This window comes from Talpa occidentalis, unplaced genomic scaffold, assembly GCF_014898055.3.
Source record: "Talpa occidentalis isolate TD23 unplaced genomic scaffold, MPIMG_talOcc4v2.1 talOcc4.18, whole genome shotgun sequence".
In the NCBI taxonomy this organism is placed as follows: domain Eukaryota; kingdom Metazoa; phylum Chordata; class Mammalia; order Eulipotyphla; family Talpidae; genus Talpa; species Talpa occidentalis.
In genome coordinates, this window is record NW_023601851.1 from 8,960,580 (window position 1) to 8,974,208 (window position 13,629).

A 13,629-nucleotide genomic window follows, 5' to 3' on the forward strand; every position below is an offset into this window, starting at 1 on the left:
TTGTCCACACTGTGCTCTGATGAATAACTGTCATCTGTGAAGCTTCTGAAGAAACGTGGGTGTTTTATAATCATTCCCTTTTTCATACCGAACCCAGGGATGCTCCATGCGGGGCTTCAAATGTGAGCCTTAGACTTTCCTTCCATGGACCCGGAAGACCTCCTCCTGAAGGCCCGTCTGGAGCGGTGCCTCTACCCTTACGGGTAGAGATTCCACCCCTCCTGTAACTGCCAAGTCCCTGGAGTACCCCCACGAGAAAGCCCCTGGCCCGGCTTCCTCTACTGACTGTCCCGTCCCCAGCGAGCACAGCATGCCTCGGCCCCCAGACCCTAGCCTGGGCCTGCGGGGTGACTGCCCCCCCAAGCTCGCCAGGGCTCCCCCTGGACTCCTGCTTCCCCTTCCCTGCCTCACAGACCTGCCCCTGCCTGGGCAGCCCTCCCACCCCTGGGCCTGGTGCACCCCACATGCCCCAATCCCTGGGCTCCGGCCACTTTGCTCTGGGGCCCGCCATGGGATGAGCAAAGCCCCAACTCAGCCACCCCAGGAAATGGCCGGCTGGGACCACGCACCGCCACACCAAGGGGGCAGGTCACTTTGCCTAGACTGAGGTGACTTCAGCACATCTGGTCAGCGTGAGAGTGACCACCGATGGCAGTTTCCAGCACCCCTGCCAGGCCCCTGTGCGGGATGGAGTGTCCCAGCGACTGCATGGGGAAGAGGAAGGAGAGATTCGGGAAGGTACTTCGGGGTGAGGATTTGAACATTTCAAAGTATCTATGAGCTTGTCTTGGTGGAGACGGATACACAGATGCCGACTCGTAGCCAACGGTGCACCCGTACCCAGGGGCGCTCGCCTGAGTGAGAGCAGGCCTCTGTGCCGGGGACGAGGGCACGTGCCAGGGTGAGGACGTGTGCCGGAGTGGTGCTGCGGGGATGGCTCAGGCGCCTGGGGCTGGTCAGGCAGTGGAGGCTGGGGCCTGGGGAGTGGGGAGGACATCCTGGGGTGCAGAGAGGTCTTGAAGCCAGTCCTGGGCCTGCATGTGCTCCCAGGGCTGGGCCTGGAAGCCTGGGGAAGCCTGCTCTGGCCGGCTGGCTCAGGACGCAGCTGGGGCGCGCATCTGCCATGGCCCTGCTGCCTCTTGGAGGTGACGTTTTCCCGCTTCTCCTCCGTCGCACATCTGCAGGGGCGAGGGGCCCCTCGGATGTCAGCACACCTGAGCCCGGCGCCCCCCCAGGCTCCTCAGGCCAAGCCTTAGGCTGGTCTCCTGCTGGCACATGAGTGCTGGGGTGACCGTGTGGGGCTTGCGTACCAGTGCCCTTTGCCGGCCACCATCACGTGGCGGCACTGATGGGGTGGGTGGCCTGGGTGTCCCCAGGTCCCGCTGTACCCTGTGCTCTCACATGCTGGAACACGCCCACCCACCTGCTCCCTGGGTGCCTGCACTGCTCTCCTCCCCTGGCTGCAGCGTGCCAGGCAAAGAGTGGGGGCCCAGTGTGAAGACCGCCCAGAAGAAGCCTGCCCACAGGCCGGGGTGCAGCTTGTTTTCTTCCCCACCTCTAGCAGTGAGAATGACCGTTATGGAGAGGGCTAAGGCCAGCCAAGGATACAGCGGCAGGGTGCGTGCTGCCCGCGAGGAACAGGAGAGCTGGGGGGTGGGCCATCAGGGGGCCAACTCAGGTGGAGCGTAATGGGCCCCACCCTGCCCAGGACCCTGCCCAGGACTCCGTCCGGGAGCCTGGACACTCTTCCCCGCAGCCTCGCCCCCATGAACTCTGGCTTCCTGGCGCCGCGGGCACACCAAGACCCGGTGGTGCCATCTAGAGCTTGCAGCGGCTCCTCACCCAGTGCCCCAAAATGCACCTGTGCGTGTGCAGCCGCCCGTGCCCCTGAGCGTGTTCACAGTGGGCACGCGTGCATGCGCTGCACCCTGGCCGTCTTCTGTCTCCAAGTTTTCTAAAAAATATACACACGATCACATTATTTTGGAAAATAAGTTATTAATTAAGTCAAGCACAAGTGTGTCACGGGGCAGTGCCCCGCCATGCAGCGGCCTCTGGTCCTGCTGGTAAGTGGGGGGCGGGGGCACGTGGAGGGCTCTGGTCAGGCCTTTCCTGGCTCAGATGCTGCTTTTTCCCTGTGGAGTTGGGAGACGCCCTCGGCGCAGGTGCTCTGGTCGCTGGAAGTTGGTCTGGGTGGGGGTCTCACCGCGTGGGTGCGTGGATGTGCTCTCGTGAGTGCACCTGAAACTGCAGTGCGAAGAAGAAGGCCGCTGGCACCCATCTGTCCTCAGGATGGGCCCCTGGGTACCTGCTCCCTAGATTTTCAAGAAACACCCATTTGTTTGAGTCAGTCCAGTTCAGCATCTCCGGGGCCATCCTAAGCTACATTTTAAAAAAAGTTTTCCAAAGAACTGCTTGGGTCCCAGGGGTGCCGCCGTGCCTGAGCCCCCTGGGCAGCGGGGAGTCTCAAAAGTTTGCTTTTGTTGCTTATTAACTTGGTTGGCAAATCGTGGAAGAATACCTGGGAGGAGGATTCCCCGAAGGCCAGGCCCCAGGAGACCTGGGTTGTTGAAAGGTGGAGCATGTTCCAGCCTAGTCACCCGCAGAAGATGGCCAGTCGCAGCTCGCAGGAGGGAGCCAGGGCTGGCGTGCGGGGCGGAGGGCAGCAGGGCCGAGCCGGCAGCAGGGAGGACCATGGGTGTCGCATGCCGGGGAGGCGGACAGGTAGGCCCAGAGCTCAGAAAGCCACCAGGAGAGGTGCGTTTGGAGCCAGAGGCCATGCTTGTGGGCGAGGGGCTGAGATCCTGAGGCTGCAGGCCCTGCGGACGCTCTGTCCAGGTGGGATCGCCCGCCCTGTGGTGTCTGGAGAGCAGCAGGGAGGCCCTAGCCCAGAGGCGCCTGATGGCCCTGGATGGCCGGGAGGCTGTGGTACTGGGGCATGTTTATTTCCATAAAGGCTCCAGGGAAGCTGTGAAATCAGATGTGGGGCTGGCCCCTGGGAGGTTCTGCCTCGGGGTGGGTCTTGTTGACTGAGCTCATTGTAAATCAGGTGATCCGGTCCCTGGAATAGCCAGGACTTGATGTCAGCCCCGAGTCTACACCCGCCCCCGTCACCCCGCCACCTGCTCGCACCCTCACCCCTGCCACGCCCTACTCCCACCAACCCCACACCCTGTCACCCTGGCACCCCGTCCTGACACGAAGGGCTAGGTCCAGCAGGTCCTTTTTCCCTTGGGTCCTTGACTGCGTTTGTAGGGGACTTTAGGTGACTAGTAAATGGGGCCATATGCCCTGTGACCCAACCACATTATCCATGCTGACCCGTCAACCAAGCCCTGGTGTTTCGGTATTTAAATTTGCCTTTTTCCGGTCACTGCTCATGTCGCGGAAGTGGGAGCAATGGCAGGAAAGGACCATGTTCCAAAGTGAATCGTATCACTCGCTGCCCTATGGGGTCACACTTCCCCTCAGCCTGGGCTCCTGGACTGGCCTGGGGTCAGCCTGCTCGGGGGCAGGGCCCAGGAACAGCAGTGAGCAGAGAAGGCCAGAGACTGCAGTCTGTGCTGTGCGCAGGAGTTGAGATGGGGTCAGAACAGAGACCAGAGGTCTGGTGCCTCTGAGGAGGAGGGGGAGCGGCTGGGAGGGAGCAGGGCAGGCTGGCCCTGGGCACAGAGAGCAGACACCATGCAGCAGGGCCAGCTCCTGGGTGCAGCCAGCAGGTGGAGCCAGGAGCTTTTTTCACTGCAGAGCTCCAGGGACCATGGCTCCAGAGCCCTGAGCCGGCAGATCCCTGCAGCCTCATGCCCAAGGCCCTCACCAAGGCATCTGCTTTGCACCCTGGTTTCCAGCCCAGCAGAGGCCTCTGATGTGGCAGCTGCTCTGTCCACTTTCCCAGGAGGAAGGACGGGTATGCCTGGGGTGCAGGGTGACTGGAGCATTTGGGTGGGAGGGGCAGCGCTCCTCGGGGGATGCGGCATTTCCAGGGGGCTGCCGGTTAATTTGGGCAGGAGAACAAATATTGGGTCCAAGGGAAGCCACAGCTGGCTCAGGTGCAGCCTTTGCAGGAGAGAGGGGAGGATGGGGTGATGCACCGCCCATCGGTCTCCTGGGGAGACAGAGGGGGGTGGTGAAGGAGGGCCTCCGGGTACTGCAGCTTCATCACTTTCCTATACAAAAAGTGTTGGAAGGTTTTGGAGAAGCACCTGAAATAGTCACTGGGGAGAGGGTGGGAGGCGGAAGGGCCTGCGGCTGGAGCCCTGGGCCTGGGCATTACAGAGGTGACGTCACACTCAGTCCTTGATGAGGGAAGCTCCTGATGGCGGGCGGATGCTGGCTTCGTCCAGATCTAGGCTAGACCTTGAAAAAAAGGAGGGGTGACTGGTTGACTGGACACAAAGTCCGATGACTAAGCTGGTGTCCACCTGGGTGAGAGGGTACCAGTGGAGATGCAGGCTGGCTCAGCCCTGGCCACACAGACACACAGACACACTCAGATGCTCAGGTGCCCGGAGGAGGTGTCCATAAACACGGAGGGCAGAACACAGTCTCCCGGGGCTGGCAGACGGGCCATGTGTGACCTGTTTCCAGATGAGGGTCACCTGTGGGAGGAAAGGGACTGGGCTCAGGCCCTTTCCAGGAAAACATAGCAATTAATTTTTAAAGGTTTATTTATTTATGCATACAAGAACTGGGGTACAAGCCAAAGGTTGGGGGGGTGGGTGAGAGGATTTACCAGAGACCAGAGACAGAGTGGGGAGCAGAACAGGCGGATCTACTGAAACACACTGCTGAGGGGAGCAGCGGGGAGAGAGGAGAGGTCTGCCTCGCCCCGTGGGTCACTCCCTGGCCGGGGATTGAACTCATGCCTTAGTGGCTGCCGACAGCTTCACAGTGCTGAGACTTAACCCTTTCACCACCAGGGAGGCCCAGCTATTAATTGTATTTCCTGAGTTTGGCTCAGTGAGCCCCTTCTTACCTGTGGTGTTGAACCTGGAACTTCTAGATCTCAGAGAGCCTGGTGAGTGGTGCTTGCTGAGCCCCTCCCCCAACTCTTGCACCTCCTTCGCCTAGTGGGTTGAAACCACAGTGGTCTAAATGCCAGGTGGAGCCGCACAAGTTCTTCCAGACAGCTGTCCTGGAGACAGGAGTGCTTGAAGACAATCTCTCATGTTCCAGAAAGCACCGAGGAATTTCACGCCTTGTCTGCAGTGCTTTCCAAGGTCTCTTCGCCTCCGCAGGTGATGGAGCCCCCAAATGTGTCTGCTGTCACTGAGTTTCAGCTGCTGGGGTTCCAGAACCTTCTCGAGTGGCAGTCTCTGCTGTTTGCCATCTTTCTGTTCATCTACGTGCTCATGGTGGCGGGGAATATCGTCATCATCACCGTGGTGAGCCATGACCGGCGGCTGCACATGCCCATGTACACGTTCCTCAAGCACCTGTCCTTCCTGGAGGTCTGGTACACCTACACCGTCGTGCCGCCGCTGCTGGCCGGCCTGCTGGCCCGGGGCAGCGCCATCTCCTTCCCCGCCTGCATGGCCCAGCTCTACTTCTTTGTGTTCTTTGGGGCCACCGAGTGCTTCATCCTGGCCACAATGGCCTATGACCGCTACCTGGCCATCTGCAGCCCCCTGCACTACCCCCTCCTGATGCGCCCCGAGACCTGCGTCAAGCTGGTGGCCATCTCCTGGGTGGCCGGGGTGGGCACAGGGGCCCTGCCCTGCCTGATGATCTCCAGGCTGAACTTCTGTGGCCCCAACCGGATCGACCACTTCTTCTGTAACCTGCCCGCCACCCCATGAGGCTCTCCTTCTCCAGCGTCTACATCACCAGGATGGTCATCTTCACCCTGTCTGTCGCTGTGCTGTGCGTTTGCTTCCTCCTCACCCTCGTGTCCTACGTCTTCATTGTGGTGGCCATCCTCAGGATGCCCTCCGCCTCCGGCGCACCAAGACCTTCTCCATGTGCAGCTCCCACCTGGCCATGGTCACCATCTACTACGGGACCATGATTTCCATGCACGTGTGCCCCAATGCCCACCTGTTCCCCAAGATCAACAAGATCATTTCTGTCTTCTACGCCGTGGTCACCCCGCTGCTGAACCCCATCATCTACAGTTTGAGGAACAAAGACTTCAAAGATGCCGTCAGGAAAGCGATGACGAGGAGGGGCCGCGTCTGTGGCCTCAGAGCGAGGGGCGGCTTTCTGCTCAGGTGAGGCCATTCCGTGGGCCCTCCCGCCGCCGGCCACCCGCTGCACCTCTGCCAGGCCCCGCTGGCCCGCCCGCCCTCAAGGGGTCCCGCTGCATGGCCGCGGGCTCCGCATGGCCCGTTCCTGCACATGGCGGCCCAGCCCGTGCAGCCGGGGACAGAGGCCGCCCTCAGCCCCAGGGGCGTCCGGGACGTCGCCCCTGCCCACGCCGGGCATGGACTGCAGCGGGATGAGGCGCGTACCGCCGGCCCCGTGGCAGCGGGCCGGGGCTTCTGAACGCCAGACTGGGCAGCAGAGCCAGAGATCCCGGTGTTTGTCGAGTGAAATTTTAGGAAAACAATCTCGGCGGGAAGGCGAGGGCCGGCGGGGGAGGGGCAGAGGCGACCTGACCGCCTGACCGGCCAGCGCAGCTGGGAGGCACAGGCGCAGAAAGGGCGCTGAGGCCATGCTGGGCTGGCATGGGGCGGCGCCGGGCCAGGCCCTATGGGCAGCGGGAGGGGTGACCCGTCTCGCAGGCCAGAGATGCCCAATGGGGTGGGCGGCCTGCCTGGCCAGCTCTGTGGCGTGTCCCCACCCCTGCCCCGGCGCTGGCCTTGCGGGAGCAGCTGGGGCTCCCTGCGGGCCGAGGAGAGAGGCGGGCTGAGGCGGGCTTCCCCAGGTCAGGTGGTGCTGGGGCCCGAAATCCCAGGGTCCCCGGAACAGGACTCGCCCCTGAGCTAAGCTGGGACCCAGCTGGGCGTCCCGGACTTGACTGAGCACGGGACGGGGGCAGGCGGCTGCGTGGACCTGCTGGGCGGGGGGGTGGGGTGGGGTGTCGTTGGTGAGACCCCCCCCAGGACAGCGGGAGGCGGCAGGCCTAATGGCTGAGGAGCCCCTGGGGGGCGGCGGGGCCTGAGCATCAGCTGCCCCTTGGGTCTGTGCCGGCCCCAGCCTTGGCCCACGCACCCTGTGTGCTCCCTGCCACGGAGCTTTACTTGGGGACTCGGGCACATCCTTTAACGCCCGCCTGGGCGCCGCTTCTGCTGGTTTTCCCTGCAGCCCCCCACCCCTTGCACAGAGGGGACCCGCCCTGCCCACCCTGCCTGCATCCAGTCCTCCAGGCGTGTGGCCCTGCAGGAGGGGGGGTGCGGGGGTGCAAGGGGAGCCCCAGAGCACCTAGGAGCGGGTCCTGGGTCTGGGAACTGAAGTGGTGGGTGGAGGACTTGGGTCTCAGGGGCGTCTAGATCACCCCTCACGTTGGTCCTCACCCGACACACCCCCTTCTGCTCGCTGTTTCCCCTCACTGGCCCCCCCAGCTCCTGGCGGGACCATCCCCACAGGGACAGACAGAGGCTGCTGGGGAGCTGAGGGGCCCCTCTGGTGTCTGCAGCGTGCACTAGCGCCTCTCTGTGGCTCCTCACCGGGGCGCCCTGGCAGGGTGAGCAATGAGTGCGCACCCCTGCCCGCCCCATCACCCCCTCCCAGTGTGCCCTGTTCTGGGGCTCCCCTGTGAGGCATGGCCATGGTTTCGCAGTTGAGGGTGGCCCCACGATGGGTCTCAGGCCCCCAGGGCTCCCCTGCGTCACAGGTGCCCCCAGGCGCCCGTAGGAGCCCAGGAAGACCCGGGGTGCGCAGCAGGCGCTGAGGAGGCGCCTGATGAGCCCTGGGCCTCACAGGGGCGGTTTGCAAAGGGGGGCTCCGCGCCCTGCTGTCCCCAGTGTGCCTCCCCTGCGCTCCCTCCGCGCGGCCGGGTGGCTGTGCCCCAGAATGGGGGCGACCCCGGGGACCCCAGGGGCGCCCACAGACACCTGGAGGGCTCCGGGCGTGTCTGGAAGGCCACCTGCGCCATTCCCCACTCGAGTTGCTGTCCCGGGTCCCCTGGGGGCTCCGGCAGGGTGCAGGGTCCCCAGCCTGGACCCGGGCCCTGTGGGCAGTAGCCCCCCCCAGCCCCCGGCCCCCACCCGCGCAGGGGACGGGCGAGGCCGCCTGACCCAGTGCGGGGATCCGGGCGGGGGAGCAAGCCCGGGGCACCCAGCCGCGGCCCCTGGGGGACGGTCCTGGGGGGCCCCGCTGCTGCCCGGGCTCGGCCCCGCTTCGCGGTCAGCGCCGAGCTCCCTGGCCGTGGTCACTCCGTCCCCCCAAGACCGTAGTCACCTCCCAGGCCGGGAATCCCTGGCATTCACCGTGCGCCTCACTGGCGGAGGGGGGTCGCTGCCCCCCAACCCAGCACGGGCCCCGACCGGGGAGGCAGCATCTATGCGGTCCTGACTCTCCCGTGGGACCCGGCCTGGGGGCGCGGCGGCCTGAGGCTCCTCCCTCGCCTCAAGTGTGGCCCCACGCGGCCCTCAGACGGTGTGGGGTCGGCACCCGAGCCCGGGCCATAGGCTCCCCGAGAGGGCGGGTGGGGGCCCGGGGAGCCCTGGAGGGGCCGAGAGCGCGGCGGGCTCAGCAACCAGGGATGGCCGATCCTCGCCCACTGCGCCGCATCTGCTAGAAGCACGGCTGGGTGCTCTGGGGCCTGGGCCCAGGGTTGGGGCGGCTTAGAGGCCGCGGGGTGCAGGCCTTTCCTAAACCCGGTGCGGCAGGGTCAGCCCAGGACGGCGGCGGGCCGAGCTGGTGGCGGGTGGCGGGCGCTGCCTGGCGTGGAGCCTTGGAGTGGGGAGGGCATGGAGTTCCAGGGGATTCAGCCTCAGTCTCCGCAGTGGCCCGGGCCCCAGCGCACGAGGACACAGGAGGCGCGTTCTGCTCCCCACGTTCCAGCTTCTCGTGGTCAATAATTATCTTCCTTCCCTTATGGCTTTTGATACTTTCTGGTGAATTTAAGTTTGTCATATATTTCTTGACCTTCTGGATCAACAGTTGGAATGCACAACTTCTGGCACATTGAGGATTTATAAAACTGTTGCTATTGAATCCCCACAACTCTGCCAGCAGCAGGTTACCATGGTGAAAAGAAACAGTGATATAAATCATTTAGTAACGCCCAGTAAGAAAAAAAAAAAATCATAAATCAACGGTTTTAATTGTGATTAAATGTTTGAATTCATACAACTTAGAGCAGTTAATGTTTTATTAACTTATATATTTATTAACTTATATATTATGTTATACAAGTTTGGCAAAAATGTTGGCAGTGAAGTGCATGCGTTTAGAATGGTCAGATCCAGTTTCTTGTTCAAGGCACACACTGGATTCTCATCATATTCCATAATGTTTATTGGCCAGTGTAACAGCATCATGAATTAATATTAACAGAGTCACTTATCGGCACTAAAAATAAAAAGGCCAATCACTTATCAGAGCAGTAGGCCATTGTCAGCCAAGAAGTTCACAGGTCAGGATTCTGCCACCTCTTCTACCGCCCCTGGCTGGTCTCCGGATTTGCCTGGTTCCACCTGGAGCTCCCCCAGGCTGGACGTAAGGTCAGTCTGACTCAGCCCCTCCCAGGTGAGTATCTGAGAGTGACTGAATGGTGAATATCTGATTGGAACTGCATTGCATCATGAAATATTTGGCGTGAAATTTTCAAATATGGAACATCACAGATGGGAAAGCAAAGGACGATGCAGTCATCAGAGAGGAGCTGAGGCCAGACAGCAGCCTCACCCACGGGGTGCTTCACTTCCCAAATGAGATCTTCTTCAAATCCTTTGCACGTCTATGAACACACCAAATGATAGTGTTACCTTTTTGCACATAAATCTGATGACATTTTTCATTTCAACCTGTTCATAAAATGCAGACACTCTGTGTGAGATTCCTCTTGATGACCTGCCCGGCCAGGGCATTGTCCTGCCATTCCCACCCGCCCACTCTAGGGGATGAAATAAATGGGACAACACTCCTGTGAAGTGTGGTGTCAGGTCATGGATGGCATCCCTAACACATTTCTGGAAATATTAGATGCAAGGCAGGCTACTAGCTATCATTTTGTTTTGAACAGATTGTTTCTCAAAAATTCCCACCCAATAATTTTTGTAATTTTTTAGTAATTATACTGCACAGGAACTTAACTTTCTTATTTCTGCTGTCCACCAAGCGCTGATTGTGTTTATGGTAAATGTGGCGGCACCCACACCAGAGCTTCCAGAAGGGTCTCTGCCACATCAGGTGTGTGGGTCCTTCTCTACAGTGGATCACGACTTCTCAGATTCTAACTTGGACCCTACAGCCCTGTTTATACTGTGAAGGCCTCACTCACTAAGTACAGGGGCATCTGTCCTGCCGTGACCCCTGATCCTACACGTGACCGTGAGGGTCGGTGACATTAGAGGGGAAGCCACCTTAGAGACTGGAGATGCTGCCCAAGGGACAACTGAGAAGACAACAGATGAAACTGCTGCTGACAACTGCTGACAACTGAGAAGAAACCCAACCATCTCCTCTCTTGGCCGGGAGCTACAGAAATGGAGAACAGCAGAGAGGGGCTGGAAGTTCAGTTACCCCAGTATACACGGAATATCACACAGCACCTAAGAGGTAAAAAGAGCAACAACTAAAACTAAGGGTATATGAAGTTATTTTAATATATATTTTATCATTTATTTTATTTAATATATATTTATTATGTATTATATTATAAATATGTATTTTATAATTATAAGAATATAGAGTAGTATAATGTGAAAAATTAAAATAATTGTCTTGTAAAGAGTAATGAACTCATCTTCCCTATTATATTTTGGTGAGTCTCCCCTTCAAGAGTCTCCCCACAGCCGACTTCATGGCTTGGTTCCTCAGACTGTATATGACGGGATTAAAGGTGGGGGGCACCACCGTGTAGAACATAGAAATGACCAGGTCAGACATGGACGGAGTCTCTAAAGTCAGCTTCAAATAAGAAAAGAATGCAGTAGAGACAAACAGCACCACAACCAGCAGGTGGGGCAGGCACGTGGAGTAGGCTTTGGCCTTCCCTTCTGTGGATGGGATCTTCCTGACAGCAGAGAAGATGTGGACATAGGAAATGATGACGAAATAAAACAGCAGATACACAACACTGAAGTAATGAGCATGGGGACAAGTTCACTCATTAAATTTCCTGAGCAGGAAATAGCCAATAACTGGGGGATGTCACAGAAGAACTGGTGGACCACGTTGGACCCACAATAGGACAAGGAGAAGGTTCCAGCTGTGTTCATCACAGCATAGAGACCCCCACCCAGCCAGGACACAGCTGTCAGCTGCACACACCTGTCCCTGCTCATGATGACCTCATAGTGCAGGGGATGGCAGATGGCAGCATATCGGTCAAGGCTCATCACCGTGAGCAGGTGAAGCTCTGTGGTTGCTGTAAAAACCATCATGAATAACTGGATGACACAGCCCAGGAAGGAGATGGAGCTGCTGTGCCTCAGAGAGTTGGCAATGGACTTGGGGACCATGGCTGAGATGAGGCAGAGGTCCGTGAAGGACAGACTCCTCAGGAAGAAGTACATGGGGGTGTGGAGGTGCCAGTCCAGGGTGGTGATGAGGACGATGAGCCCGTTCCCCAGCAGGGCGCACATGTAGACCAGGGAGAAGAGCAGCGGGTGCAAGAAGCCCATGGTCCCCTGGGTGGGGAACCCCAGGAGGATGAATTCTGTCACGGCCGTGAGATTAGTCACCCCTGGGACCATCATCTGCATTAAAAAAATAAAGAGGAAAAAAACATTGTCAAATATTCTAATATTGAACATAAGTAGGTTGTCAGCATAGGATAATGATTCAGTCTATCTACCAGGTAATTACTCCTTCTAGGTCCCACGGCGTCTAGTATCCTCATCTGCATGTGCTGCTGTGTTCAACCTTTCATTTCCATCTAATGTGAGGTGACTTTATCACACTGTGCAAACATATCCTGAAAATTGGTGAAGTCTTGAAGATTTCCACTGACCCTACAGAACTTTAAGAATTACAATCCCAAATCTCTCAACAAACCCAACACACTGTCCCTCCTGACTGCCTCAGTCTTGCTGCTTCCCCTCCTGCCCAGGACCCGGCGTCTCCACCCAGCACACCTTCCAGAGGTTGTCCAGGGCACAGCCCCAGAGGACATGTGACCATGCCCAGCCCCACCCCACCCTGGAGAGCCTGTCCCTGCTCCTCCAGCACGACCCTGGTATTGGGAGGCCCACAGTGACGGGTGTGCAGGGAGATGGGGTGTGCGGGTCCCTGTTTTCCTGCTCCCCAGGACCAGACACTGTCCCGGAACTGAATGATCTGGGCTTGGCGTCCCATGCGGCATGTCCTGACACCTCCTCTGTCAGATTCCTGCCCCTGTGGCCTCACTGCTGCCTCCTGGTCTGACCCCTCGTCTCTTCATCTCCCTGCCCCTGACTCCCCACATCTGAGGACCCAGAGACCACATTTCCCACAGAGTCTCCTCCGGGTCACACCCACACGTCCCTCCTGCAGGATGGGCTCTCAACCCCGGGTCCCTCCCGGCCCCTCAGTCCCCTCAGACTCATGCACATCTGTGCAGGGAGGAGGCCCCTCCGGCGCTGAGCTGGATGGTCTGTGCATGTGGTTGTCCCTGCCTGTCCCAGGGCCCCAGTTCCCCCAGTTGCAGGTTTATTCCTCCCCCCAGGTCCGTGCGTGAGTGGGGACGTCTGGACATGGGCAGCCCTGTCCGCTCTCCTCTCCCACCCCCAATCTCACCTTCTCCCCACTCTGTGGGGTGACGGAGGGGCAGGCCCTGGGGAGGCAGGATTTTTAAGGTCACATAGTAACATAATTACCACACATTGGTGGAATCTTCCTAATAATTTAATAAAAACAGGCAAATAAATCATGTAATGAGATGGTCCACAATATAGACATCTTTAGACTGATATCGGTAATGATGACAGAAGCTCTGGCATATTCTCTTCCTGTGCAATATCACTAACGACTCCTGAGTGGTGGAGTTGAAAAAAAAAAAAAAAAAAAGTTCATGTCTGCAAAGAGACATTCATCATCACATTGTAATTCCTTTAACTGTTGTGCTTTTATACAGTGCCCAGAACAACTCAGGGTGCTGAATGCCCCAATCCAGTTATGAAGCAGTAATCGTCACATACACGATGCACCACATTGTTCTATTCAATCCTTTGAACACTTTAAATTCCAGGAGAGAATATTTCCTCTCGCTGAGACTCATCCAGCATGGTAAGGCAGTGGGGCACTGAGAAACTTGTGCACCTTCAGAATTTATTAGTTTTCATGATTTATAAAATTAATATTTTAATTACTGTGAATTCTCAAATCTAAAGTGAAACTTGAAATCTAAAAACAGTCAATTCTGAATGATTTCCATTCTGAAAACTGTTTAAGAACAGAATACCTGCAGTCCGGGGTGGTAGTTCCCACTGCCATGTCGAGTCTCTCTCCTGAGGTTGTCCCCATGGCAGGACAGAGGGCATCCGGTCTCTCACTCCATGATCGGGGCTCGTGGGGTGCCTCTGAGCACTCACAGGATGTTGC

The 13,629-nt window shown here is 58.3% G+C and overlaps 1 pseudogene; it reads left to right on the forward strand.

Annotated features, from left to right (window-relative positions):
- Window positions 1–5,240: 5,240 nt before the first annotated feature.
- Window positions 5,241–6,213, forward strand: LOC119250853 (olfactory receptor 11L1-like; annotated as a pseudogene).
- Window positions 6,214–13,629: the final 7,416 nt, after the last annotated feature.